Source organism: Coenobita brevimanus, chromosome 45 (assembly GCF_032717465.1).
Source record: "Coenobita brevimanus isolate Jiangsu-jjx chromosome 45, ASM3271746v2, whole genome shotgun sequence".
NCBI classification, from domain to species: Eukaryota; Metazoa; Arthropoda; class Malacostraca; order Decapoda; family Coenobitidae; genus Coenobita; species Coenobita brevimanus.
The window spans coordinates 28254997-28269236 of NC_136998.1; positions in this window are offsets into that span (position 1 = coordinate 28254997).

The following is a 14240-nucleotide window of genomic DNA, read 5'->3' on the forward strand; positions in this document are numbered from 1 at the left end:
GCAGTGGGTGGAGCAACAGGTGAGTGGGATGGGAGGGCTGGGCGGGTGGGTGGGATGAGGGAGCTGGTTGGGTGGGAGGGGAGACGAGTGGCAGGGTGGAAGGTAATGGGGATGGGTGGGCTGGAAGGGTAATGTATGGGTGAGTGAGTACGGGATGAACGGGTGGGTAAATGGGGAGAATAAAATGGGAGGCTGGATAAGCAAGAGGATGACTGGTGTATGGGGATAGTCAAGAGAGAGTTTGTGGTGATGTGTGTGGTGCGCCTGTGTTTGTGTGTGTGTGTGTGTGTGTGTGAGAGAGAGAGAGAGAGAGAGAGAGAGAGGGAGAGAGAGAGAGAGAGAGAGAGAGAGAGAGAGAGAGAGAGAGAGGAAAAGAATGAGAAAGTCTTCCGTTCTCCCCACCTCACTCATCCAGATTATTAGCTAATTAACCCGGCCAACACAGCACCACTCCACATCTTCACAACCTCTTCCTACCACCCCCCGTCTCTCTCTCTCTCTCTCTCTCTCTCTCTCTCTCTCTCTCTCTCTCTCTCTCTCTCTCTCTCTCTCTTTTTCTCAAAAATGATTAGGCTACAGCGTGTTGCACCGTAACCATATTAATTTTTTATCATCTGAAATTTGTTATGCATATTTCTAGGAATATAAATACAGGTATAAATATGAATCTTTTACAAAACTGGAACTCCGATATCAAGACTCCTTTCCTCTTCGCCAGCATTAAAAAAAAAAAGAAGAAAGAAATAACGTGCAGGCAGGAAACCAGACCTTGTTCGTATTAGTTTGTTTTTAAGAGAACACGTGAATTCAGTTATACAGGGTATATATTTTTTAACATTAACCACTTCAACGCCATGACCTTTTCACATTATATTTGCTAGTTTTAGGCGACCTTATATAAAATGAGAAATTTTTTGAGCTGGAGAAAGCCAACTTTATTTTTCTTCCACTTTCATTACAGAAGATCCCCCATGAGCTGACTATAATCATTTGGAGGCAGCAGTAATCAAACGATACGTGGTTAGTATGGTAGGCAAATATTCCCAAATAAACCCTATATTTTTGCTACCTACAATTTCAGTTTCATGGTAGTGGAGGTTTTTCGACTTGGAGGAGTTAGATAAAGCCTTCATTAACCCCTGTACAGCTAGCGGTCCCCAGTACTGAATAAAAACACCTGAATAAAATGGAAAAATATGCCTTTGGAAGACGTTAACGATCACAACCACAGCGTCTTTCTATTAGCCTACCGTACTGCAGTTGGGTCGGAGATTTCGTGATACCTCTTCCTTAGCGAGTTATCCTGCACATCACACCTCAGTATCCTCTTGTATATTCTCGATGTAAAGTAAGTGAAGAATGAAACGATACAGATATCATACGCTAAAATCTGAATATGTATTAAGCGAAATAAGGAAGATATGTTACAAAGCCTCTAGATACAGTCCTTGTCCAAATGGTGGGTCATTCTCTTTTGTATTCGTGGTGCAGTTCCCTCCAGTTTGGTTTTGCTTACATCTTTCTTAACGTACACTCGGTAAAGTAAATTTTGGAACACTATGAACAATACAGTATGGCAATAAACGAATATGAGAGAATTGCCCATGAATCTCCAAATAAATGTATAAAGAAAGCAGTGTTTTGAGATGTAAATGCCACAATGACGAGCTGCATATCTTGTTACGAAATTAATTACACCCCATGCAGCCACATATACTAGCGATGCACATGTGACAAAAACCTGTATGTTCATTAATTTTTTGTTTTATTCAGGCCAACACAAGATGGTTTTGTTCAGCTCAGAGGAATCATAGCCATCTGATGCTTCAAAATCAGTCGCCAGTAAAACATTCTCTGCTAGTGGTGCATATACAGTTTTAACTTAGGCTAATACCAGGTGATTTTATTCGGCTCATAAAATTCATAAAACCCCACTGCAGCATAAGGGTAAAAAAATCCGCCGTGCCTGTTCAGGTGTTTCATTTGTCGTGGGTACTATAGTTCTTTTGCCTTGACTTGATCCTGATTTCCGTCCGTTTGTAGCTTATTTTGCGTAGCTCACTTGCTGAAAAAGCAAGCTCCCTACCCGTTCCATGGCATTTCTTTCTGCCTGTCATCGCATTCTAGTGCTATGTTAATACTGCAACTCTGCATTGAAGGTGGGGTTGTGGCGATTTTATTCCAAGTTAAAGTAAAAAGAGTATAGACATACGAGTATCCCTGTTTTCTCTATTTTATATGAGTGATCCCAGCCCTGCCAAACTGCAATCCATCAACCGCTCCCTCGGTGCCATTCAATCACACGTCATTCTTCCACTCACATTCAGCAGGAAAACTTTTTCTCTCCTACACTCGTGCTCAATATTTCATCCCCCTGTCACCTCCAGAGCGAGGAATTCCTCCCCAACCATGTTTTCCATCCATTTCATTTATTTTCTGTTTATTGGATCGGGGACTGCCGAGCCACAGCGACCCACTTTTCTGTTCGTTGACCTGGGATACGAAAAAGCCCACATGTCATCCTATAAACACTTGTCTTAGCGAAGCATCAAGGAGGATGCGTGAAGGATGAGTGGCAAGAAAACAGTCTCTGTATATATCCTACACCGATCTGTAAAATCCATGCGAATGATAAAGCTAACACAACAATTAATAGTTGGAAATTACAGGCAAGAGGTATCAACAGGACAGCTGTCACTGCTATTATGAATGCACCATGTATAAATTCTTCACTTAATACAATAGCAAATTATGATATACGGTCACTAGATCATTTAACAAATAACTAAACATTTAATACAGCACTACTCCTCGGAAGAGGAGATAAATTTTATCCATTATATTCTTGCTTCCAGCAGACGATTTCCTTCGGCTTAGATGTGTATTCTCGTCGCCTAGGGAATGAAAAGAGTCACCATTTACATCTGATGGTAGGAAAAGCATAACAAAATAATTCTCGAAACAGACAGACGATTTTATTCAGCTGAAATGGCGTTTTATTATCTGTGTGTTACGGAAGTGAGTGATTTAGTGCTACATTAAGTATCCACGACCTCTTAACTCATCTCTTCCACTCAAAAAAAAAAAAAAAAAAAAAAAAAAAAAAAATTGCCCCTCCCCTTCCAGACGGCACTGACACAAACATATTCCATATCCCCGTGCCTGTCCACCAATCACTGGCCAGGAAAGATCTGACGTCACTGGGACCTCTGCCAATGATAAAGTGCGCTCTTGGTGGGGGAAATGTCGGTGTGTGTGTGTGTGTGTGTGTGTGTGTGTGTGTGTGTGTGTGTGTGTGTGTGTGTGTGTGTGTGTGTGTGCCGTTGGACTTTGAGAAAACACCGAGATGGAAGTCACTGTCTGTCTGTGTTTGCTCCAGGGAAGAGGTGGGTACGACAAGGGAGAGAAGGAGGAGAGAGAATGGAAAGTGGACGATAAATGATAGAGAAATAAGCGTCTAGAGGAGAAACTATAGAAGTGATATAGAGGAGAAAGAGTGGAGAAAAACGGTGGAGAATGGAAAGTAAATGATAAGAAGCAAGACCAGAGGGAAAAGAAGGCAGAAAAAGAGATGAAATAGGCTGGCGTGATAAGAGGGAGGCGGAGAGAAGGGAAATAAAAGAAAAAGGAAAGTGGTATATAAGTGATAAAGAAGCCCATACGAGGGGAGGAGGAAACACGAATGAAAGGCAGAGGGAAAATCGAGGAGATTAGTGGAGAAGTGGGTATGCGGACAGAAAATATAAAAAAATGAGAAAACGAAAGGATAATGAGTTACTGATAGCAGAGGAACAGGCCGGGAGAGAGAAAATCATTGCGGAAAAAAAGGATAATGGGCAGTTAATGGCTCAGAAATTTGTGGAAAAACAGGTAGGTGAATTAAGCAGCCAGAATGGGAAAAAACAGAGGGAAACATAAAGATAACAGACAATGAAGGGTACGTAAGGACAACCAAAAATGTAGAGAAAGGAGAAATAAAAAAGGAATGTAATAATACGGCCAGGAAAAAGAATGGTGAGGGAATGGGAAGTGGGGAGGGAGGCCTTATAGAGTAATTTAACCACGGGGAAAATCATTAAAAAAAAAAAGAGGGTTCGTACCCAAATGAGGAAGGCAGGGATAATAACAATCATATCATCATCATCGCCATTATGATCATTTTAATTTTAATTCCCAAGTAAAAGATGGGATGATGCAAAATAAGAAGCAATGAAAGAATCTGCATAAAAGTGGGAGAGACAGGTTGAAACAGGAGAGACAAAGAGAAAGAGAGAAACAGGAAAGAAAGAAGATACCTCCTCCAAGACTGCAGGCGTCGGGGCTTTAAAATCTTGCCAGGAATTCCTCACAGGCCGCCGAGGGATGCTCTGATGAGAGAGAGAGAGAGAGAGAGAGAGATTAAATACAAAAGACAAAAGGATCGTATTTTCCTGGAGTTAAACGACTTTATGGAAAGTCTTTCTTGCCATAATAATTTCACATGTATTCTCATTTATGTATTCACGTAAACTTTATTTTTGTTGTTGTTGTTGATGTCTCGGGCTCATCTGAACGTTAACTTGGGTGACTGTGGGCTTAAGCTGTCTTTTTCCTGCAGTCCACCATTCTCTTTTCGGGGATAAGAAGTTGAGGGACGTTTGTATAACCAGTCAGTGAAACCGCCCGGGTATATCAGTGCCACCACTTGAAGGAGTCCCTGTCCGCACTAAGCAAGGTCCCTTATGGCAAAGATATGAATAACATGCAGAAAATATTAGGGTGAAGTACACAAAATAAATTGGTTAGGAAGGAAGTGCCAGTAAGCCTCATATACCAACGCGAATTCGCCCTATAAAGAGACAGATAATGAAAGGAGCAGCACCAGAGAGGAAAAATACAAAGACGCGAGAAAAGGAGAAGTGTCAATTAAAAGTGACACCCCTCCTCTCTCCTTCTTCTCTCCCTTCGTCTCTCCTTCTCTCCCTTCCTTTCTCCTTCTCGCCCTTCCTCTCTCTTTCTCTCCCCTCCTCTCTCCTTCTCTCACTTCGTCTCTCCCCTCCTCTCTCCTTCTCTCACTTCGTCTCTCCTTCTCTCCACTCCTCTCTCCTTCCCCCCACATCTCCTGCCATCCATAAACCCCCTAATTGAGTCTTCCCCGTAATTCCCAGTGTTATCGCCTCTCCTTCCTTCTCTCTGTGGCACCGCTTTTTTCTCCTTTTGCCTCCCCAGTCCCTTTTTTTCCTTTTATACCTTCCTCTTAGATTTCCATTGCCCTTTTCCATATTATTTTTCTGTTTTGCTTTTACGTTCATGTCTTTCTGAGGACAGTTTTTCGTTTATCTGTTTTTTCCTTTTGGTCTCTTTTGGCACTCGCGTTTTTTTTTTATACTTATGCTCTTCCTCGCTGTTTATCTTTTATTTTCCTTTGACCTTTTTGTGCTTATATTTTTTCTCATAATTCACTTTTACCTCCCTAATGATTTTTTTTTTTCAGTAGCATTCTTCCTTGTTATTCTTCGTTGTATTTCTTCTAACTTTCTTTCTGCAATATTACTGGTTTACATTATTCTCTCCTTCCTTTTCCTTATTCTGTTTTAACAACTAAGCTATTTCTCCTTTATGTTCTCTCCTTTCCTCTCAGTCTTTCTTCTTCCCTCATTCTCATTTATTGCTTTACCCGCTTATTTTTTTTATACCTTCCCTCCTTCCTCCTTCCCTTTTTGCAGTTACACATTTTCTTTTTTTTATACCCATGCTCTCTCTTGGTTCCTTATTTTCTGTAGTATTTGCTGCTCTTTTCATATCATCCCCCGCATTCCCTTCTGCTCCTACGATTTGTCTTAGAACTTCCTTGCCTCCAGTCACTCACCATTTCATATTCTCTTCTCTTCCCTTTCATTCCCTTCTTTTGTTTCACGTTTCGTCTCCTTTTTATCCCATTCCCTCCTTCTCTTCCATCACCGTTTTCTCTTTCCCTCTCTCCTCCTCCCACTGTCTCCAAGTTCCTTTCTCCTCCCGTGACTTCCAAGGGAGTAAAATAAATCCAGCGGTTTTTACCACCCACGTTTCACTAACTCTTCCTCACTTCTTTCCTCTTACATCATGCTTTCTTTTCTCACTCTTTTTGTATTACTTGCTTACGTTCTTATTTACTTGCTGAATGGGGCAGCGAGTATATCCTGTTTCTGTAGCTAACCCTATATGCTGATGAACAAATAGACAGCCATGTGGCAGCTTACTATTCATTTCACGAGGAAGCATTTTTAAGGAGTATCAAAGGAAGAATGGAGACAATAAGAATAAGGGGAGGGAGAGGAGAAAGAGTAAGAGAAGGCATAGAACGACGGACGAGAAATAATTATAACGGTTATGGCATGGAGAGAACGAGGGGCGGGGGAAGCGAAGAGAAATATTATGCGAGAATTGGAATATGATTCAGTACGAATGAATCTAGGAATTTAAAAAAAAAAATGGAAGTATGAAGGAAAATATAATATTGCTAGGTAACTTAGGTACTTAAGAGGGAGAAGAAGGAGGAGGAGGAAGCCAGGAATGCCGAAAGTTGAGGTAGAGATGACAGACAATAATGTTAATTAAATGATAGAAGAAAAAGAAGAAGGAAGGAAGAAGGCGATGACGAAGAATGGGCAATATCCCAAGAAGAATCAAGCAAAGATGAAAGAAACGTAAGAAACCATAAACTATCAAGATATTGAAAAGTGAAGCACAATGCAATCAGAATACCACTTAGAGGAGAGCATCAACTCCTTCGGCACCATGACATCCTTTTGAGTTTATTTTTGTTGTCACCAAAGACATTATCTATTCATCTTAAGAGAGAAGTCTGTTTGTGAAGAGATAGTAACCATCTTTATTCACCTCTTTAGATTCACGAAGCCGATTTTATTTCATCATTTTACCACCAGCCTATTTTCTTCAGCAGAAGGGACGCCTGATAATGAAAGGGATAGTAACAATATCTACAATTTCTTCCCGAATCATAAAACCTTTTGTATACTGTTAAACTCTTGCTGTCGTATCATTTTATTTGGTTTAGGAGAGACGTCAAGTAAGTGAAAGGAGTATCGTAAAAACTTCTCAGTAACCCAGTCAGTACCATGAAGACGTTTTTAGTAATATAGTCGCTAGACAGTATATGCAGCTGAAAAGAGACGCTTTGCAGTAAAAGAGATAAAGAAAAGTAGCAAACAATTAGAGAGGAAAAGAAAAAAAAAACATGAATGGTAGAGAAAACAGAGTGACATTGGCTCCTAACACTCCATTACAGCTGAACAAAATCGTCTGGTTTAGCAATATTATATAACAGAGACAAATTTAACACTGAGAATTCAATAACCCTCCCTTGTCTAAGAAACATAATTAAACGCTAGCCGAAAGGAAATAGAAGAAATGGCGAGCCCCTGAGATGATTACAGTAATGGATAGAATGAGAATGGATGTGGTTAGTGAGACAGGATGAGGGATGGTAACTGGGGAGGAAGAGATGGCGCTGAGAAAAGTGAATTAAATACAGGAGAGGAGTGAGGTGAGAGAGAAAAATACAGTGAGCAGATTGGGAGGAGGGGCGTAAGGGAAAAGGGAGGTAAGAGAGATTGAAGAGGAAGAAAGAAGGGAAAGGGATGGAGGGGAGGAGGAGAGGTGAAGAAAGATGAAGAGGAGTAGGAGGAGGTTGGGGTGAAGGAGGAGGAGGAGCAGGAGGAACGGGCAGGAGGAGAGAAGAAATGGGGACAGAGAGGAAGAAGAAAAATGGGAGGAGGGGAAAGAAGAAAAAAAAATTATTTAAGCACATTGAAGAGCAAGCAAACTTGGAAGAAGAGAAAGAAGAAAGGACAAAAATATATATGTCATGAGGGTAAAAGGAGGAGAGAGGAGAATGCATAAGATGACGCGAGAGAGAGAGAGAGAGAGAGAGAGAGAGAGAGAGAATGACGTCACTGAGGCTGGTCCATTAATCAGGGGAGGTCATTTTTGCGGACACCTGCACCTGACGGTAATGTTCACCTTGAATAATTCACTCTCAGTTCACGTTTACTTTACACATCTCTTTGTACCTCTTTCTTTCACACTTGTTATCCTACTCTGATCTTCCTCGTTCTTTCACACGTATTTTCTCACTTTCATTTGCTTCTTTCTTTCACACTTATTCTCACTCTGATTGTACTTCTTCCTCTCTCTAGTTCTCTTGCTTTAATTCTTTTCACTCATATTTTAGGCAGTCTTCTCACCTCCTCTTCCTCTTACATTCTCTTTCACTCTTACTTTACTCCCTCCTGGATTGTTTGTCTATCATTCGTTATCTCTCTTCCTTTTCTTTCTCTCTCATTCTCTGTCTTATTTCTCACTCGCTTTACACCAATATCCCCTTTTTTCTCATTCATGTTCTTACCTCATAATCTCTCTCTCTCTCTCTCTCTCTCTCTCTCTCTCTCTCTCTCTCTCTCTCTCTCTCTCTCTCTCACACACACACACACACACACACACACACACACACACACACACACACACACACACACACACACACACACACACACACACACACCGGGTATATTGTGCTTCTGACGACACTCAATTTCTCATTACAACGCCTAATTACTTTCCTCCAACAATGCATTTTCTTTCTCTTAGTACCCTCTTCCTTCGTCCTTCTGCAAGAAAATTCGCAATACTTTCTAGTTATAAAACTTTCGTCATCTTAAGCAACTCTGTTGACACTTTTCTCTCAAGTTTTATCTCTCTTCTTCCCTTCTCTTCGTTTTTTCCCCACACTGATATGTCTTCCTCCCCCCAACCCTTATCTCCTGATTCCCTCTCTCCCTCGCGTCACAGTTCTCCTTTCACTCTTATCTTGTCCCTCCCGCCACCCTCCTATCTCTCACTATCTTTAACCTTTTTCTCTCAGCAAACTTCGCTACCGACCTCAGTATTTCTCTTTCTCGCGCCCCCACCATCACACCCTCCCGCACCCTTCTCTTCTCATACTTTCACAGAATTTCCTCTCTCACCCGAGACCCTCTCACCTCCCTAGCTCCCATCCTTCTTGATTATTATGCCATTGTCTCTAGCCACCTAATGCCTCTCATTACTTTATCACAAGGCATACTTATTCCAACCTAATATTTCTTACGCTCTCGTGTAATAATACTTGTTTTATGCCAAATTCTATTCTTTTTGATATACATTCATCGCTTACATCATTTTCCCCTTGTTAATCACCCCATCATTAGCTATTTTCCTTTCATTATTGTTTTTCTTTTACCATTTTTCCTCTCAGCATCCACCCTACATCCCTCTTGTTCTCTGTCATTACCGTATTTTCCTGCCCTCCGTTATTTTTTTCCCTTTTTTTTTGTAAACTGCCACATTCTCTTGTTCCTTTTATTCATCTTACCTCCTGTTAGTTCGCTTTCTTTTTATCGGGACCATCTGCTTCACGGAGTATTTTTCTCCTATTCTCTCTCTCTCTCTCTCTCTCTCTCTCTCTCTCTCTCTCTCTCTCATCACATTCACCACGGCAGAGTAATGTTATGAATTTCCCCTCCTAACCCACTCAGCTTAATATCTTCACCTCCCTCCTCCACGCAGTCTCGCAAAATTATATTAACCTATTCATCTTTCTTTAGTATCTCCTCGCCTTTCAGGATTTTTTTCCACATGCTTTATCTCTCATCTTTTTACTATCTCTCTTTTTCTCTGTTTCTCTCAGCATGTCTTTTCTTTCTTTAAACACGAGGGTTTTTCTCTGTCTCTGTTTTATTCTCGTTTCTACATACTATACTTTCTCATTTAGCAAGTGCTGTTTCTTTTTCTGTATTCGCTATGTGGATTGTTTCTCCTTGAGTTTTTTAGGTCTTTGTTTACATACCCCTTTTGTTATTTTTTCACTCATCTTAAATGTCAGGACCAACTGCCTAGCCCCGGGCTTCTACGCTCCTCAGGGGGCAACGTAGGATTGGATGATGGATGGATGGATTCATGCTCTTTCTACCTGTTTCCTATTTCTTTTTACATGCTCTTTTCTTTTTCTTTTTATGTCCGCATGCTAGTTTTCTCTTGTAAATAGTATCACCAGAATAATTTTTTCCTCTCTTTTTCCCCTCTCAGTTTCTTGCTTGATACTTCTGTTACCGGCCTTAATTTCCACCCTTGTCGTCATCACTTCCACAGCTTTACTTCCTCTGACAACTCTTTTCTTACTCTTGCCTAGACTTCTTCTGCTGCCTCCACCATTATGCTCTCTTAAAGTTTTTCTGCTCTCTCTCTCTCTCTCTCTCTCTCTCTCTCTCTCCGTTTTCCTCACGTTCTCGCTCACTCTTTAACACTCTCACTCACTCTCCCCAGATAACTCTTCCCATAATTCTCCCTCTCTTCCTTCCTCCCTCCCTCTCCCTTCCTCATCCTCTCGCACACTCTTCTGCGGTTAGCCTTTATCTTACGTTTCCCTGTTACTCGCTTCCTCTTTTCTCACACATTTCTCACTCTTATCGTACTGCACAATCTTATCGCCTACCCAAGGACACTCTCTCCTTTCAAAGCTGAGAAAAATCGTGTGTTGTTTGCAAAAATTAAAGAGTTAGGATTTCTGTAGTCTTCTCAGATGTACGTCGGGCTGATATTAACCTTACTTGATGATAGTCACGTCTAAACAGGTTGGGATCGGTAGAAAGTATATAAAAGGTAAGATGTATGGGTCATATTCTCGTTCGCTGGGGAGCTTTCATGTAGCCTCTTCGTAAGCGATTTATTTTGCCAGTTACGCCTTAGTTTTCTGGTGTATGTTACTGAAGCAAACTTAAAAACAGCAAACAAGAGGACAATAACGTGTAATATGCATACTGAGTAGCTTAGGGAGAAGTGATACGAATCCTCCCATGCCTGCGAAAATGAGGACCTTTATCGTCACTGGAAGGATATGGATGAGAGGCTGTTCATAAACCGCTTACAGTCGTCATGCTCTATAAAAATATCAGTGCAGTGACGTCCTTTTCAGTTTTTTATTGCTATCTCTAGGAGATGTTTTGCTACTTAGGATTGACCTTAGGAGGGGTTAGATATATGCATCGTTACCTTCCCCACTACCTGATGGTCTTCCTCAACTGAATCAAAGAAGAAAAGTAAAATGATGTTAACAAGACTAAAGACACTGTCGTACTGAGCGGGTTAACCATTATATAGCACTGTCACTTTAGGATGATGATTGATTTGTATCGTCATTTCAGAATTGGTGAAGATTATTTTTTACCTAATACGCCGAGAAACAACCCCTAAGATGAATGAAATTGTCTGTCCGTAACAAGAACGACGTATTTAAGATAAAGCCATTGTCGCCAGAGTGAAAATTTTACATGAATTCTCACCCCCTCTCTCTCTATCTCTCTCACTGCATGATATTCACACTCTGATTCTACTTTTATCCCGATTCTCACCCTCATTCTTAACCTCATTCACGAACTCATTCTAAACGCATTCTCTCTCGCTCTCTCTCTCTCTCTCTCTCTCTCTCTCTCTCTCTCTCTCTCTCTCTCTCTCTCTCTCTCTCTCTCTCTCTCTCACACACACACACACACACACACACACACACACACACACACACACACACACACACACACACACACACACACACACACACACACACACACACACACACACACACACACACACACACACACACCAGCAGCGGTCAACACTCCCATATATCTCTCGCCCCCACCACAATATACACCCTTCCTCAACTCTCACATTTACACTTGTTTTCGCCTTCCAGCATCCAGGGGGAGCGAGGAACAGGGCCTGGAAGGGGATAGAGATTACAAGCAGACAGGCAGGGAGTGGAAGGGGAAAAGAGAGCTGAAAGAGGGAGGTGATGGCAATGAAGGAGATGGTTGGAAGGTATGGAAGGTGAGGAGGAGAAGGAGATGGAAGGAAGAAGAGGGCTTGAAGGAGAGACATGAAGGAAGGGGTGTTGGGATGGGAGAGGATGGTGTTGGAAATTAATGAAAATTATTGGAAGGGATGAAGGGACCGATTGGAAGGAGTGGAGAAGGATACTGAAAAGGAAGGAAGAGATGGTGGAAAGGGAGGAGTTGTTGGGCAGGGCGGTAGGTGTGGCGTTTCTGGGAATGGAGAAGAGAATGCTAGAAATTGCAGGTAGGTTGCTGGAATGAAGGGAGGGATTGCTGGAAATGTAGGGGGACTATTGGAAAAGTCAAGGTGCTGGAAACAGAGAATGGGAGTTTGGAAAGGGTGAGGGGCTGATGGAAAGGAACGAGGGGCTAATGGAAAGGAAGGAGGGGCTGCTGGAAAGGGAGGAGGGGGTGAGGGAAAGGGAGGAGGTAGCGATGGAAAGAGAGTACAGGATAGCGGAAAGAGAATACAAAGTGATGGGATGAGAGTAGGGGCTAATGGAAAGGTAGTAGCTAATACTGAAAAAAAATAAAATGCCGTGCCTGTTGTAGAGAGAGAGAGAGAGAGAGAGAGAGAGAGAGAGAGAGAGGACTGTAGAAGGGACTAATGGAAGAGGTAAAGTTACTTGAGAGAGAAACTGGACCACCAGAAAGGGAGGAGAGATACCGAAAAAAAGAAAGAATTACTTGATTTGAGGTGTTACGAGGAAAGTGAGAAGGGCTGTTATCAAGTCAGGAGGAGCTGCTGGAAAAGTGGGTAGAATACGAAAGGAAGAAGGGAGGTTCAAAGAAGATGCTACCATATCAGTTGCAGAACACTTTTTCTGCTTTATTCTTGCTTCCCCTACACGATTTTATTCAGCTTGGTATAGGCCAGTTGAAAAAACCTCCCCCGGACTTGAAAATAATAAAAACGAAATAAAAGGTACCTCATAGCAGTGAAAGGATAAAGGAAAGTTAGAACTCATATAAAAAAAAACTTTGACGAGAATAAAGCGTCATTTGTTCCGTATCAGAAGGTTTGAAGTAATACAGAAGATGAGGATACGAAAAAGAAAAATGTAAAATGATTTTTATGAGAAAGAGGAAGGGTCAGTGAGAAGGCGAAGTCGAGGTGAGATGGGACTGGAAAGTGGTATAAGTGACCCACGACTCCTTCCAGCATGAGCGATGAGGTAGGAGCGCCTCTGGTAGGGATGGAGGGTTGGGTGGAAGAGAGGAAAAAGGTTGGTAGAGGGAAAAGGAGTGATAGTGGAAGGCTGAAACTGATTACCAACATTAGGGTGATCACAAAAACTGTTCCCGTACCAGATGTCCAGGTGAGAGGGAAGAAAGGACGATGGGAGGAAGAGGAGAGGGGAAAAAGTGGGCTCAAAAAGAGAAAAGGGAGGGTGGAGGAAGGGGAGCTGTGCAGAGAAAGAAGGTTGTCGCTAGCAGATGGGAAGCGGCTAAAGAAATTCGATGATCAAGATGAGAAAACTGGATCTTAAAGACAAGGGACATAAGGGTCGAAGTTGCCATGACAACCAAGAGCACTGCAGACAGGGAGAAAGAAGGAGGGGGAGGGGGAGGGAGAGGAAGGAGAGGATGGGCTAAGGGAAGCGTAGGGGAGTGGATGACGAGGAGGGGAGAGGAGGTGCTAGAGGGAAGGAAAAGGATGGAGAGAGGGATTTGGGGAATGGGGAAGAGGTGAAGAGGAGGAGCGAGGAGGAGGGATGTGTGGAGAGGAAGGTTAAGGCGAGGAGGGAAATGGGGTGGAGAAAAGGAGGGGATGGGGTAGAGGGGTGGAGGGAGGTCAAGACAGATGCTTCCTTCACTCCCACACTTTATAATGGATTCTGGGGTTTCTCTCTGCAGTTCGCTCCTTTTCCTGTGATTTACGCTCCTCTTTCCTACCTCTTCCAGACGTAATATTTTGTTTTCAGCGTCCTGTCTTCGGTCATGCTCTTCCTCCTTATCTCCTTCCCTTCTTCTCCTCCTTCTCCCCTCCTTCTCCTCCTTCCTCTCCCCCTTCCTATTGTTCTTTTCCTTTTTCTTCTTCCTTCTCCGAGTTTTCCTTTGTTCTTGCTCCTTCATTCTTTATTTGCTTTCTTTGTTTTGCACTTGAATAATGTGATTTGATGACTGATTATGTATGTACTGGTTATTGTCTGATCTTTCTCTCTCTCTCTCTCTCTCTCTCTCTCTCTCTCTCCCATTCCCTTTCACATGCACTGCGTCTCATTCGTCTTTATATTCCTCCAATTCTCCTTTCCTGTCATTAATCATTCTGCTTTCACGACTCCCCTCTCTCACTTCAGCAGCAGCCATTTTTCTTTCTCCATTGTCCCTCTTGCCTCT